The 16,256-nt window shown below is 46.9% G+C and overlaps 1 protein-coding gene across 2 annotated transcripts in view; it reads left to right on the top strand.

Moving 5' to 3' along the window:
* The first annotated feature begins 905 nt into the window (after positions 1-905).
* Positions 906-16,256, top strand: part of LOC147633719 (uncharacterized) — a 59,768-nt gene continuing 44,417 nt past the window's right edge. Inside the window, exon 1 of one of the 2 annotated variants that reach the window (XM_086804728.1) lies at positions 906-1,062. The gene's annotated coding sequence lies outside the window, so the exon portion shown is untranslated. The remainder of the gene's footprint in view (positions 1,063-16,256) is intronic. The other variant, XM_086804729.1, reaches the window with a different exon arrangement.

Below are 16,256 nucleotides of genomic sequence, written 5' to 3'. Positions count from 1 at the left end.
TGTTCAAATAAAAAAAGAGGGTTGATAATATGGTGGTAATAGTGTATTGGTTAAAGCTTAACTCTTTAAACTAGAGGTCTTGGGCTTAATTCCAAGCTTCATCCACCAAAAGTTAACCTTTTAGTTTTTGAAACATCGAACTTGGAGGTAAAATAAGGAAAATAAGTAAACTAGGGGAAAAATATAACTAGAGACGTCAGAAAATGGTTGCGCCAGCCATCGTCTTTACTTTACTTTTTTTTTCCCATAGTTTACTTTTTGATCCGATGCATAAAAAATGGTGGCAACAACCGTGCATGATTTCACAACAATTGATCTCATTTGACAAGGGTTTTAAAGACCCCCATGCCATATAGTGCCGAGGCCCGCTCAGGCCGGAATGGAAGGGGATATGGAGGTTCTCTACCTCATCCCCCTATCCCCTCATGCCTTCCATCTTTGCTTCTATCGTGGAGGTTCCCTACCTCATCCCCTTGTCCCCTCATGCCTTCCATCGTTGCTTCTACCGTGGAGGTTTCCTACCTCATCCCCTTGTCCCCTCATGCCTTCCATCCCCATGCCCCCCTCATGCCTTCCATATTTGCTTCTCCCCCATGATTTTTTTTTTGGGGGGGGTGTGTGTGTGTGCGCACGCGTGTGTTGTGAGGTTCCCTAACTCATTCCTGTCCCTCAAACCTTTTGTCCACACATAGAGAGAGAGAGAGAGAGAGAGAGAGAGAGAGAGAGAGAGAGAAGCATATGTAGCCCACTATGACAAGTCTATCTCTTGACCGCATCCTTAGAGAAACTTGCTGTAGCGCGAACTAGTAATATTGTAGCAATTTTGACCGGGTTGGGCGACTCCGTGAGAGTCGCCCATGTCCGGACTCCGTGTGAGCGAGAGAGAGATCCGACAAAATGTTTGAGAAAAAGGAAAAATACATTAATTATTTGATGGCGAGAAAAAAACGATTTCTTCCTTCAGTAGAGTGCAAATTTCGTCTGCACGCGGTTAGGGTAAGGGTTGTTTCCAGAAGCTGAATTCCTTGTTTTTTACAGGAGGTCGATCTGCTGAGCAACCCGGTACTGCAAACTCTGCTCTTTCTCTCTGTTATTTCCAAGCATGGCCTTTCTCTTCAAGTATTTTGCTATTTTGCCCTTTGCGTTTGGTTTTTGATCTTCTGGTGATAAGCTTCATCGAGCGCCAAAATAAAATTTCTTTGTTGCGAGTTTTACTAATCTAAGGTGCTAGGGTTCGATCAGCCCGCAGCCATCAGAGTATCTAGGGCTGGGCAGAGCTGTATTTCCACGATGCTCAAGTGATCTTCTCACCATAGGACAACTCCAAAAGATGACCAACACCAAAAGTTTAGCTCTTTGCTGCCTGCACAGCCCTGATTATGGGATGTAGTCAGGCTGTAGAAACCGACCGAACAAGAGCAGCAGCAGTAAGTTATCTTAGAGTAGCTACAGGTGGGTGTCATGACCCAGTGTATTTGTACAGTGTATCCGAACGGGCATGGTGGTCAGTGTGCAGGACATTGGTTAAATGTGGAGTCAAAGGTGACCCTAGGAATTAATAAGGCCCCTTTTCATAACCCATGGGAACAAAGGTTTGAGTTACTACCTTTTTTTTGGGATCGTGGCCTCTACGCTATTATTGGAGAAAGACTCGACTTTGGGAGGAAATTGGCTCCTTGGAAGGCTGGCGGCTGGGCTGCAGGGAACGGAGGGCTGAGCAGGTTCACCCACTTGCCCTCTCTCTCTCTCTCTTGCTAGCAGTCGGGCAGCAGCACACACAGGGCTCTTCCTCTCTGCAACAGGCCGGCGAGCCGAACCGCCTTGTCTCTCTCTCTCTCTCTCTCTCTTGCAAGGAGGCGGGGCTGGACTGAGCACGCTCTCTCTCTTTCGCTTGGATGCATGCAGGCTGGCTGCAGGAGGCGCACAACAAAACTGCAGGAAGGCGTCTCAAGCGCTCTCTCTCTTGGAAGGAGGTATGCTGAGAGGACCAGAGGACTGGCAGTTTGGACATGCATATGTATAAGCCATGTTGTACTGAGTTGAACTCTTCTTTGAATGTGAATAAAGAAATACTAAAAGGGGCGCCAAGCTTTGGGGCCAACAGGTGGCATTGTTTCCTTACAAGAGTGCTCTAGCTCCCTTTTGTTTGTTTACTTTGTTGATTTATAGCCGTGTTAGGGCGATAGTTTGTCCACCGCACTTTGGTTTCTACTAAAGGCCGGTTTTAAGGTTCCATTGTCAGGACTATCACCAACTTTCCCAAGGGGGTGAGCTCGTGGTTGTCTCGAGGAAAGTCGCTGCTGTAAATTTCAGCAAGATGTCTGATCGAGAGGAAGACTATGATTATGATGAAGAGGAAGAGGAGGAGTTGAACGCAATTTTTTCTTCTTCTTCTTAGGCTCAGAAGGGACCCTCATAAATTCAACAAACTTCTCACTCTGCATGAGATGCATGAGCGCATCCATTGTACCTACTAATCGGGCTTTAAATTCTTCTCACTCTGTGTGAGATGCATGAGCGTATCCACTGTACCTACCAATCAAACTTTAAATTCTTCTCTCTGCGTGAGATGCATGAGCGCATCCACTGCACGTGCCAATTGGGCTTTAAATTGGGCATCCTCTTCCTCCTTACTTGGCATCTCTTCTGGCTGCGTTATATCCTCATAACTCGCATTTGCTGTAGCCTATTCTTTTGCATGTGTATCCTTACAGGTCAACAGTAGTGCTATCCCTTAGGACGCTACTTATGGACAATTTTCCAACATGCAGAACACTTATGGTGCTAACCCACAGAATTCCTTTTTTGGGTAGTCACCTATTCCGCAGTAATCTTTGCGTCTAGGTTGTTTTGGTGGCGGTTCCGTGTTCCAAACTATGACTGGGGGTTATCTTCAAGGAGGCATGGGAATGCAAGGGAATTTTGGTGCTAGTTATCAGCCTGGAATGCAAGGCAGCATGCATGTCTCAGAATACACAGCGGAGATGATGACCAGATCTGGGACACGAGCAAAAACGCATGCAGAAAAAATACAGCACAAGAGAGAGAGAGATGTAGGCGTGTAACTCTGCTCTGATACACACAAGAAGATCCCGGTATGATACACAAGTGGTATGGGGGCTGGGGGCCTATATATATGAAACCGGCCTCTGATAGAAAACCAGAGTGCGGTAGATTAGCAATCACCCGTCCACTTGTAGTCTAGATGTGAAACAAAACAGATTGGAGCTAGAGTGCCCAAATTTGAAAACACAGCGACACCTGTTGGCCCCAAAGCTTGGCGCCCCTTGCGGTATTTCTTTATTCAATTAAAATAATATGAATGGCTGAGTACAACACAAAAATCAGCCAAGAGTTTACACTTGTATATCCAATCTGACGGCCCACAAATCCTTCTTAGCACAGAGGATCTATGCACACAGATCTGTGTCTCCAAATAACACACTGTGCCTCCCTCTGATCAGCCAAGATCACTAAGCAGGTCAGCCATGGGTATACATCTGGCATAACTCAAGTGCTTGATACATCATCTCAGCTCAAACATACATGTGCTGTCCAAACTCTGTCTCAACCCTTGTCAATCTGCCATACCCCTCCTCTCACAAGGGGCCAGATAACTCATATCTGCAACAGACATCAAGCAGTAGAAAGAGAGATAGATGAACAGAAACGGAGCTTACCAAATTCAGCTCGTGAAACATCACTGGAGGAAGCAACAACACCAATCTGTACTTGCAGGCACTTGTATCCACAACCTTGCTTCACACATGTGCTTGTACTTGCCTGTACCCTCCTCCTGATGTTGACTCTTATGCTGTCCTTGAAAGTACAGATCTGAAAAACAGCCCCGTACCCGTCTGCACCACCTTGGGATACGTGCCAGGAGTTGTACTTGCACAAGCAGCCTGCTGTCCTGATTCTGGTCGCCTGAATCTGTGTAACCAGGCCTGTCCAGCACCTGTCTGCACCGCCTGCAGCAACTGTACTTGCTGTACCTGGCTGTCCGTACACTGTACGGCAGTCGTACAGTTTGGTACTGGTTGTGTACTTGCTGGTACAGCCTGTACAGGGCCTGTGCGCAGAGAATCCAGCAGAGAGAACACAACGCTTGCAGCAGATTTTAGCAGCAATACAGTACTTGCAGTCGTACAGTGAAGTACGGGCTGCACACGTGGGTAGTACGGCTGGATATGCAGAAGAAAACAGCAGCAACAACAGTCTTCCACAGCCGCCTCCTTCTTCCACAGCTTTTCCACGCTTCCTCTCTCACTTTTGCTCCACGACTCCCAAAAGGGAAGAGAGAGAGAGAGAAGAGAGAGAAACACTCCAAAAGTGGCCCTCTTCCCCAAAATAATCCCTAGGGCCCCAAACTTTAATAAGTCCCTAGGGCCACTAAGGCCTAGGGACAAACTTTAATAAACATTAAAGTTTAATGTTTCTAGTTCCCCCCTTCACACCTAGGGATGTCCACACATCTTAAACTCTGTCCGGGCACCCCCCATGTGAATCATAAGATATTCTGACTCTGCAACCACCATGCCTACACTTGTACTGTTCCATTTTCACAGGGCCATGACATACCCCCCTCTTGAAAAATGGCAAGCGTCCTCGATTGCATTCTGGTGATGCATCAAAATATCCAAAGTGAAATATACAATATGGCAAGATCAGCGTCCCAATCTCTCTAAGCCATACACATGTATCAACATTCACTGCAAACCAATGGCATAGTAATAGTCCAAGTTGTATACCACTGTGAACCATACATATCCACAAAAATCTCATGTGACTAGTACACATATATCATAGAAGTCCCATAAACAGATGTACTGTCAGCCTCAGTACCTTCGGGTGAGAGAAAATCTGCACCAAGCGACCTCTAGATGTCATCTGAGCCTGTCTGTATCAAGGGAGTGGAGGTGCTACCCCCCTCTTGAGCATCAGGTAATGCTCCAGACCCATGCTCTGCTGAACCTGAATGAGCCACAATAAGAGTCGGCTCTAACTCAAAGGCATCGAGATAAAGCTGCAAAACCTGAGGTGAATCTGTTAAGTCATCTTCCTCCATCCACTTCGCATCCATCGGTGAATAGTTCTTGAACTTCACAAGATAGCGACGGGAAACTTTACCTCGTACCTTCCTTTCTTTATGTGCCAGTATCTGCTCTGAAATCAGAACCTCATCAAGTTCCTCAACTTCCGGCTGAGCCTCATCTGATACATCCTCAAGCACATCCCCACGGAAAGGTGTAAGAAGACTCACGTGAAAAGCATTGTGAATCCTCCAGTGATCTGGTAACTTCAAACGATAGGTTACCTCACCAATCTTTTTCAAAACCTGAAAAGGCCCATAATATCGCATGCTCAATTTAGGGAATAAGCGCTCTTTACCCTTCATCTTCTTGAGTCTAGCCTTTTCAAAGCGCAAAAGAACCCAATCACCCAATGCAAACTGTAAATCACGTCTGTGATGGTCTGCGGCTTTCTTTTGCTTCTGCTGAGTTTTCTGGAGGGCCAACTTAACTCTCCGGTAAGCTTCATCCAAGCTTTCCACATACTGATCAGCCTCAAAGATCTTATCCTTTGTATGCAAAATGGGAGGAACCTTCTTCCCTCCTTCTACAATCTCAAAAGGCGCCTTGCCTGTCGAGCTATGTACAGTGTTGTTATATGCAAACTCCACCAAAGGAAGATACTTTTCCATTGTTGCTTGTGCTTTGACACATAACACTTGAGAAGATCCAACACTGTAGAGTTAGCCTCTTTTGACTGACCATCTGTCTGTGGATGAAATGACGATGAAAACTTGAGAGTGGTACCCATGTTGTCAAACAACCCTCTCCAAAACAAACTCGTCATCCGTGGATCACGGTCATCACTAATGATAGACGTAGGCAAGCCATGATACTTGAAGATGTTCGCCATGAACAACTTCACCATATGATCCACTTTAATTGTCTTCCGCACGGGAATGAAATGAGCCTGCTTACTGAACCTGCATATGATAGTCCAGATGCCATCATTTCCCGTTTGTGTCCGTGGAAGATCAAATACAAAATCCATGGCAATGCTCTTCCAAGGTCTATCCGGAATAGGTAAAGGCTGTAATAACCCAAGTGTCTTCTGACGGTCAAACTTTACCTTCTGACATACGATGCATTGCCTCACAAACGCATCAACATCTCTTCTCAAGGTTGGCCAATAAAAGAAAGTCTCCACTGCTTTAACCGTGGCGTCAATACCTCTATGACCTGCATACGGTGGAGCATGACTTTCAATCATAACCTTGAGTCGCAATGGCCTGGTAACACACAGTCTGCCATGCATCAATAAAAACCCATCTCTGAGAGTATAATGCTCATGCCGCTGACCCTCATAGACATCTGATCATACAACCTTTCAAAATCCTCATCATGGGCATACTGCTCTTTCATTTCATCAAGCTCATGATGATAGGCAAGTGAAACTGCAGAGACCTGTGGCTTGCGTGACAAAGCATCTGCCACTACATTCTTTTTGCCTTCCACATGCACAATCTGGAAGTGAAACATTGACAAAAAGTTTGCCCAACGCATATGCTTCTCTGAAAGCTTAGTCTGCGTGAGGAAATAACGCAAGGTCTGATGATCTGTCTGTACAGTGAAATCAGCCCCAAGCAAGTAGTGTTTCCATGTAGAAAGAGCGTGAATTACAGCCAACATCTCTTTCTCATATACTTGTAAATGCTTCTCAGCATCTTGCAAAACTCTACTCTCATAGGCTATCACATGTCCCTCTTGCATGAGAACTGCACCAATGCTACTTCCACATGCATCACACTGGACAACAAAAGCCGTTCGGAGGTCCGGTAACACCAATACTGGGTCCGAAGTAAGCTTTTCTTTGAGCTTTTTGAATGCTGTAATTTCCCGATCAGCCCATCTAAACGGAGTTGCTTTCTTCGTCAAAGCATGAAGAGGCGAAGCAATTTCAGCAAAGTGCCGTATGTATCGCCTGTAATAGGAACACAATCCTATAAAACTGCGTACATCATGCACGGTCCTCAAAGCTGGCCAATTAAGTATTGCTTCTACCTTTGCTGGATCCATACGGACTCCATGCGCAGACACAATATGCCCCAAGAAATGTATCTCCTGCAAGAAAAACTCACTCTTCTTGCCATTAACCACCAATCTATGGTTTCTGAGTTCTGCAAACACAATGGCCAAATGCCTTCTATGCTCTTCCTCAGTTCGTGAATGGACAATCATATCATCAAAGAATGTGTCCACAAACTCTCTATGAGGTCTGAAAATCCTGTCCATCATTCTGTTAAATGTGGCAGGCGCATTTGTCAAACCAAAGGGCATAACCAAGAATTCATACAATCCAAACGTGGTTCGGAATGCTGTCTTATGCACATCCTCGGGTCTAATGCGTATCTGATGATACCCGCTTTTCAAGTCAATACGACTAAAAACTGTGGAGTCCTGTAAGCGGTCCAAAATGTCATCGATCCTCGGTATGGGGAATCGATTCTTGATAGTATTCTTATTCAGCGCCCTGTAATCAATACACATGCGCCAAGAACCATCCTTCTTCTGCACTAAGAGCACAGGTGAGCAAAAGGGTGATGAGCTAGGCTGTATCAACCCTTTATTCAAAAGCTCCTTCACCTGACTCATAATCTCTTCCTGTTGGGCTGCACTAACACGGTACGGCGGTCTATTCGGTGGAGTACTACCAGGAATCAGATCTATGGCATGATCTTCTGGCCTCTCAGGAGGTAATTCTCCTGGCAATGACTCGGAAAAACAGTCTTGAAACCCACTTAAGAAATCAGTCCTGTCCTTATCTAACATAGACAAATTAGACTTAGACTCATCATCATGTGCATCCTTTACATAAATCAAGTACGCGGAAAGATGCTTTTTCATTACTGATGAAATCGCCGAAGCGGATACAATAGGAACAGATTCTCCTTTGAGTTTTACATCCAATACATGCTCTTTCCCTCTATGAGTCAGAGTGATTGTCCTATTGTAAGTATCCACCACCGCATGTACCTTGTGGCACCATGGCATCCCCAACAAAACATCACAGCCATCCAAAGGCATGATGAAAAACTCTTCGCTGTCCACATAACCCTGCAAATGAAGCCGAAGCTTCCCAATAATAGGAGTAACGGGTTCTGCATACCCTGGACAAGCCATATTAGCCTCATGTAACGGCCCCATCTCCTCTGCGCGAATCCCCAATCGGCCAGCCAAATCTGGTGATATGAAGTTGGCTCTAGCACTTGTGTCAAAGAAGATCAAAGCATTCTGATCTCTCACTTTGCCCCATGCCCTGCACAACTCTGTAGCTTCACCACCTAGCTGCTCCCCCACAAGATCAGGAACTAAGCCTGCAGAAGGCTTTGGTTTCTTTGGCTTGGGCTCTCCTTTATTGTGAGGGTCCTTTTTGGACGTTCTTTTGGGACAATTGAATGACATATGCCCCTCTTCAGTATAGTAAAAACACTTTTGAGCATCTCTCAAAGCCTGTCTTTCCTCAGAAGTCCTCTTGGGCATTGGCAACTTCTTATACTTTGTCTCTGAAGACCCTTTAGCATCACGAGAAGCATGCCCAAATTTTTCAGCTTTCTTGCTCAATTTCTTACTGCCTTTAAACCCAGATGAACCACCTGTGAGTAACGCATTAGCTGTCATAGCATTTTCAATCATCTGTGACATGTTCGTTACTCTTGTCTTTATACAATAATCTCGTACCTCCTTGGGCAGCCCACAACAATATTTCTCAACCTGCTCAGATAATGGCCCGGCACGATAAGAAGTCACTGGGAGCAGAGCTTCCCAAAACTTCTTGTTATAATCCTCCAAACTATCACACTTTGAAGCATCCAGCTTGTGCCATGCGGTCATAACATCCACCTCAAATGTAGATGTGAGCCATACGGAAGAGAGAACCTGTTTAAATTGGACCCATGTGGTGGGTGCTATGCCCTGCAAAAGAAGAGTAGACCACCACTGCAAAGCATTGCCCTTGAGAAAAGTGGCAGCTTTCCTCACCTTAGAGGACTCTGTGTAATTCCCACCAGAAAAAGCAGCATCAAACTGCTGTAAAAAGGTAAGTGCTTTCAATTTATCCTTGGCCCCACTGAATGTGTCAAACTTCACTGCAGCTCCCCCTTCCTTGTAATCCTTCGCCTTTCCCATAGGCGTTAGATTATCATATGGAAGTGGTTTCGCAAGATTGCTGCCCCCAACATTCATACCCATCATTGGGTCAACATTTCGCATTCCCATGCCAGGCATACCATACATTCCAGCCATGTTTCCAAACATTCCGTTATGCATACCTGGCTGCATACCACCAAACATATTGCCTTGCATTCCAGGTTGCATGCCCCCAAACATATTTCCTTGCATACCGGACGGCATACCACCATACATATTCCCTTGCATGCCAGGCTGAAAATTGGCTCCAAAAGGCCCATACATACCCATGCCTCCCTGAGGGTAACCCCCAGTCATGGATTGGAACACCGAACCACCACCAAAATAACCTGGATGCATATTCTGCTGAGGAATAGGTGGCTGTCCATAGAAGGAACTCTGAGAGTTTGCACCATAAGCATGCTGCATGTTCGGAAACTGGCCAAAAGATGGTTCCTGTGGGATGGCTCCACTATGACCCTGAGGAAGATTCTTCGAACAAACCTTCTTCTTCTTTTTCTGGGGCTCTGTGTGGGGTTCTGTGCGAGATCTCATAAATTCAGCAAATCTCTCGCTCTGTGTGAGCTGCATAAAAGTATCCATAACACTAGCCAAGCGATCTTTGAACCGAGCATCATCATCCTCTTTACCATGCACATCTTCTGGCTGTGTTACATCCTCATAAGGCTCAACATCTGCAGCCTGTTCTCCTGCAAAAATATCCTCAGATACATCTCTTTCAGGAGAAGTCTTTGGCTCTTCTTCTTCATGATAGAAGTACTCATCCTCTGTATCAGACATGTTTGCTGAATTTTCAGCGATGGCTTTCTTCAAAGCAACCACGAGCTCACCCCCTTCAGAAAGTTGATGATTGGTCCCGGCAATGGAACCTTGAAACCGGCCTCTGATAGAAAACTAGAGTGCGGTAGATTAGCAATCACCCGTCCACTTGTAGTCTAGATGTGAAACAAAACAGATTGGAGCTAGAGTGCCCAAATCTGAAAACACAGCGACACCTATTGGCCCCAAAGCTTGGCGCCCCTTGCGGTATTTCTTTATTCAATTAAAATAATATGAATGGCTGAGTACAACACAAAAATCAGCCAAGAGTTTACACCTGTATATCCAATCTGACGGCCCACAAATCCTTCTTAGCACAGAGGATCTATGCACACAGATCTGTGTCTCCAAATAACACACTGTGCCTCCCTCTGATCAGCCAAGATTACTAAGCAGGCCAGCCATGGGCATACATCTGGCATAACTCAAGTGCTTGATACATCATCTCAGCTCAAACATACATGTGCTGTCCAAACTCTGTCTCAACCCTTGTCAATCTGCCATACCCCTCCTCTCACAAGGGGCCAGATAACTCATATCTGCAACAGACATCAAGCAGTAGAAAGAGAGATAGATGAACAGAAACGGAGCTTACCAAATTCAGCTCGTGAAACAGCACTGGAGGAAGCAAGAGCACCAATCTGTACTTGCAGGCACTTGTATCCACAACCCTGCTTCACACATGTGCTTGTACTTGCCTGTACCCTCCTCCTGATGTTGACTCTTATGCTGTCCTTGAAAGTACAGATCTGAAAAACAGCCCCGTACCCGTCTGTACCACCTCGGGATACGTGCCAGGAGTTGTACTTGCACAAGCAGCCTGCTGTCCTGATTCTGGTCGCCTGAATCTGTGTAACCAGGCCTGTCCAGCACCTGTCTGCACCGCTTGCAGCAACTGTACTTGCTGTACCTGGCTGTCCGTACACTGTACGGCAGTCGTACAGTTTGGTACTGGCTGTGTACTTGCTGGTACAGCCTGTACAGGGCCTGTGCGCAGAGAATCCAGCAGAGAGAACACAGCGCTTGCAGCAGATTTCAGCAGCAATACAGTACTTGCAGTCGTACAGTGAAGTACGGGCTGCACACGTGGGTAGTACGGCTGGATATGCAGAAGAAAACAGCAGCAACAGCAGTCTTCCACAGCCGCCTCCTTCTTCCACAGCTTTTCCACGCTTCCTCTCTCACTTTTGCTCCACGACTCCCAAAAGGGAAGAGAGAGAGAGAGAAGAGAGAGAAACACTCCAAAAGTGGCCCTCTTCCCCAAAATAATCCCTAGGGCCCCAAACTTTAATAAGTCCCTAGGGCCACTAAGGCCTAGGGGCAAACTTTAAAAAACATTAAAGTTTAATGTTTCTAGTTCCCCCCTTCACACCTAGGGATGTCCACATATCTTAAACTCTGTCCGGGCACCCCCCATGTGAATCATAAGATATTCTGACTCTGCAACCACCATGCCCACACTTGTACTGTTCCATTTTCACAGGGCCATGACAATATATGCCCCCACATGAGCAGTCGGCCTGCTGAAAAAGGCTCCACGATTGCATCATCAGTCGGCCAGCACTAAATGAAGCCCACGATTGCATACATCCAGTTCTCAGAACTGCCTCCCAAGCCACAGAAAAAATGGAAAAAATAAGGGAAAAATGCGGAGAGTGGGGAAAAATGATAAAACACTTCATAAGGGCGGGCACACCCACAACAAAGGTCCTAGTGTATAAAACTGGACAGGAGATGACTTCTAACACTCCCTCTCAGCTACTGGCTGTGAAACCAACCACTGGGAGCTGGGGTGCCGCCTGAGCAAATCCTGAGAGAGCGACTTCGTGAAGAGGTCCACCGTACTGTCCTCCGTCGAACAGAACTCTAGCAAGATGTCATCAGCAACGATCTGTTCACGAACAAAGTGCCTCTGGAGTTTGGATGACCATGGGTTCCTCCAGTGGAAGCCCAAACGTGCAATGCAACCTCTGCATTCTCACCACCTCACAAGTAGCATCACAAGCAGCTCGGTACTCTGCCTCTGTGCTCGACAAGGCAAAAGATGACTGCTTCTTACTGCTCCATGAAACTGCTCCTGGGCCTGAAGTAGATCTCCTCGTGTCCGGATCTCCTCCCCAAACTCAGTCACTCCAACCGTGGAGTCGGACTCCACCCAACAACCCCCCTTCTGTGTACAAGAGTCCATGATCCTTCGCATGTCGCAGAAACCACAGAAAACGCAATCCTGCCTCCCAAAGAGTCATCTGCAACCATGAGCTCAACCGCCTCATCAGGAAGCTCCCGTCCAATCTGGTGTCCATCAACCAGATCCATGAACCATACTGCTTCTGAGTCAAAGAGGCATCACACTGCTCACAAGGATCAACACCTGTTACGGTGCAAAAACAAGTCCTGGAAACCTTATGAAGACCACGGAAGGCCTTCTGAAACCTGTCAACCACCCCCTCTGAATTCGGAACCACAAAGCCTGGAGAAACCACCTCCTTCTGCAAGTAATCACCCGCCACCTACCTGGCTTTCCGAAAGGTCCCCATGGAAAGAACATCCTCATCTACTGGAGGTTCGTTGTCCCGAACACGACGAGACATCAGAGCATAAGTGACCTGTTCAGTTTCCTCTGACTCACGAACACAAGAACCACCAACATCAGTACTGGAAAGTTCCTGCCAACTGCTGCCATCTACTGGTAAGCTATCCACCATCTGGTCTCGGAAAGCCTGTACCTGCAGCGTATCCACACTTGAGTAGCCATTACCAGACTGCCACTCATCACAACCCTGAGGACCTGGGAGAGAGAGTGCTGAAAGCTTGTAAACTCCATTCTCCACTCCGCCTTCCCAAACCACCTGGCCTGTTGCTTTGTCTCGGAGAGCAACAAAATGCTCATCAAACTCCACCCATATGCCAGTCTTGCAAACCTAATGCACTGACAACAGATGAAAACCAAGTGTCGGAACATACAACACGTGGGAGGAATGCTTCCCCCCTCTGCCATCGGGAACTATCTCCATCTTGCCCTCACTGTGAACTGGGATAGTGGATGTATCCCCAGTAAGAATATGACCAGAAAGCCTGCAGAGATCCTGTAAACCGGAACGGGAAGGAGTCATGTGCCTGGAAGCACCACTATCGAGAATCCACTCCCGAGTATCCGTTGCGGAGAGTCCTCCAATCTCCTCCCTGTCTGAAGAAAATGAAACATCGGTGTCCATCACCTCCAGGTGCACAAAAGCCGGAGTCTTCATGATTGCTGCTGCGGAGTCTTCACCCTTCTCGGTCTTCCGCTTGGGACACTGCCTCCAATAGTGGCCTTTCTCGCCACAATCATTACAGGTCCTCTCTGCCTTCAGTTTCTCGCGGTCAGCGTCGGACTTCTTCTCAGAAGACTTCTCCGATGAAGCCTTCCCTTTGCCCGAGTTACGGCCTTTCGACCGTTGGCCAGTTAAGGCCTCCGAACCTCCACCCTGAGGAGGGTTCGTGAATCGTTCCTCCTGGTCCAGGACCATGGGCACAAGCTCCTCCCACGTGATGGTGCTGAGCCTGCCACTGGTAATCAAAGACGAGGAAAATGCTGAGTACGAAGAGGGCAAGTGTGACAGCAACGTTATGGCCATGTCCTCTGACGATATCTCCTTCCCTGCCTGAAGAACTTCCTGCTGAAGAGCCTGCAGCTTGTTAATATGCTCTCTCATCGTTGACGACTTTGCAGGGCTCATAACCCGCATTTGTACTTCCAAGGAAATCCTCTTCATGGGCAATACCCTATTGTAAAGTGAGGCCAAATGCTGCCATATACCTCTGGCCAGCGTCATATGCTTTACATGATTGATTACCTGCGGTGTGCAATTGAGAAAGATAAACGAACGGACCCTAGCGTTGAGACGATCCCACATCTGTGTCTGAGCCTCCCGGTCCTTTCGGATCGACGGTAACTCCCATTCCTCTACTTCCGGCCGTGGAACACCAACAACGACAAAATCTGCGAGGTCGTAAGATTCCAGAATAGATTCCATCATAACCTTCCATATGCCGTAGTTACTCCCATCCAACTGACGGTCCACCGGGAACGTGGGGAGTTGCGGGATCTTCACATGCCTCTCGGCCATCTCAAACAGATCTGCCATTGTGGGGATGTACTCTGAAAAGGGTGGGTGGGTGGGAACAAAGAAGAACTAATACCTGCAAGTGGCTGTCCAGCAAATCAGCCCGCCGTCCTCTTGCTTCTCCTCTTCCCGAACAGTCCAAAACAGTCCACCAATCAGCCACACAGCAGTCCCCCTCTTGCTCACACAAATCCCAAGAACTATCTAGAGCCCAAAACAGTCCACCAATCAGCCACACAACACTCCCCCTCTTGCTCACACAAATCCCAAGAACTATCTAGAGCCTAGGCTCTGATACCATGTCAGAATACGCAACGGAGATGATGACCGGATTTGGGACACAAGCAAAAACGCATGCTGAAAAAATACAGCACAAGAGAGAGAGAGAGATGTAGGCGTGTAACTCTGCTCTGATATACACAAGAAGATCTCGGTATGATACACAAGTGGTATGGGGGCTGGGGGCCTATATATATGCCCCCACATGAGCAGTCGGCCTGCTGAAAAAGGCTCCACGATTGCATCATCAGTCGGCCAGCACTAAATGAAGCCCACGACTGCATACATCCAGTCGGCCAACAGTACAGAGGTCCACGACTGCTGTTGGGCAGTCGGCCAGTCACCTTTCTGCTGATGGGTCAGTTGGCCAGCCACTCAGTGCTCCTGCCAACTTAGAACTGCCTCCCAAGCCACAGAAAAAATGGGAAAAATAAGGGAAAAATGCGGAGAGTGGGGAAAAATGATAAAACACCTCATAAGGGCGGGCACACCCACAACAAAGGCCCTGGTGTATAAAACTGGACAGGAGATGACTTCTAACAGCATGGTGGTATGCAGCCCGGAATGCAAGGAAACATGTATGGGGACATGCAGCCCAGAATGCAAGGGGAGCATGCAGCCGAGAATGCATAGTGGCATGTTTGGAAACATGGGTGGATCAAGAGGACTAGGACTGCATGGTATGCAGGGTGTGGGAATTGGCAATATTGACCCTAGTATGGGCATGAATGCAAGGGGTAGCAATCTTGTAAAGCCACTTCCTTACGATAATCTAACGCCTTTGGGTAAGGCGGAGGATTATAAGAAAGGGGAAGTTGCAGTGAAATTTGACACATTCAGTGGGGCAAAAGACAGGCTCAAGGCTTTTACCTTTTTACAGCAGTTTGATGCTGCTTTTTTTGGTGGCAATTACACTGAGTCCTCGATAGTGAGAAAAGTTGCTACTTTTCTCAAGGGTAATGCATTACAGTGGTGGTCTACTCTTCTCTTGTAGGACATAGCACCTGCCACCAACTACTTGGGTATACTTTAAAGAGGTGTGCTCTTTTGTGTGGCTCACATCTACATTTGAGATGGATGTAATGACAATGTGGCATAAGTTGGATGCATCGAAGTGTGAGAATCTAGAGGATTATAACAAGAAGTTTTGGGAAGCTTTACTCCCAGTTACTTCTTATTGTGTAGTGCCATTGTTTGAGCAGGTTGAGAAGTATTGTTGTGGATTGTCCAAGGAATTGTGTGACTATTGCATTAAGACCCGAGTAACAAATATGTCTTAGATGATATAGAATGCTATGATAGCAAATGCATTACTCATTGGGGTTTCAACAGGATTTAAAGGCATCAAAAGCAATGGCAGGAAAACTGAGAAGTTAGGGCATGCACCTTGGGATGCAACAGTGGTTGCAGAGAAGCGGCATAAAATGTTACCAATGTCTAAGAGAACTCTTGAGGAGAAGCAAGCTTTCTTGGATACCAAGAAATGCTTTTTCTGTATCGAAGAGGGACATACGTTTTTCAATTGTCCTAAGCATAAGTCTAGCAAGGACTAAAGGGGAGCCCTATGTCCTTCAATTGTCCTAAGCATAAGTCTAGCAAGGACTCTGACACTAAAGGGGAGCCCAAGCCTAAGAAACCGAAGCCTTCTGCAGGGTTAGTTCCTAATCTTGTTGGGGAACAACCAGGTGGTGAGAAGACAGAGTTGTGTAGAGCATGGGGCAAAGTCAAAGATCAGACTGCTTTGATTTTCCTTAACACAGGTGCTAGAGCGAACTTTATTTCACCAGATTTGGCTGGCAGATTGGGAATCTGTGCAGAAGAGATGGGCCCTATG

This window comes from Cibotium barometz, chromosome 11, assembly GCF_041138505.1.
Source record: "Cibotium barometz isolate CiBa-2024 chromosome 11, ASM4113850v1, whole genome shotgun sequence".
NCBI classification, from domain to species: Eukaryota; Viridiplantae; Streptophyta; class Polypodiopsida; order Cyatheales; family Cibotiaceae; genus Cibotium; species Cibotium barometz.
The sequence above is the reverse complement of the archived record's forward strand: the minus strand, read 5'-3'. Positions and strand labels throughout refer to the sequence as shown.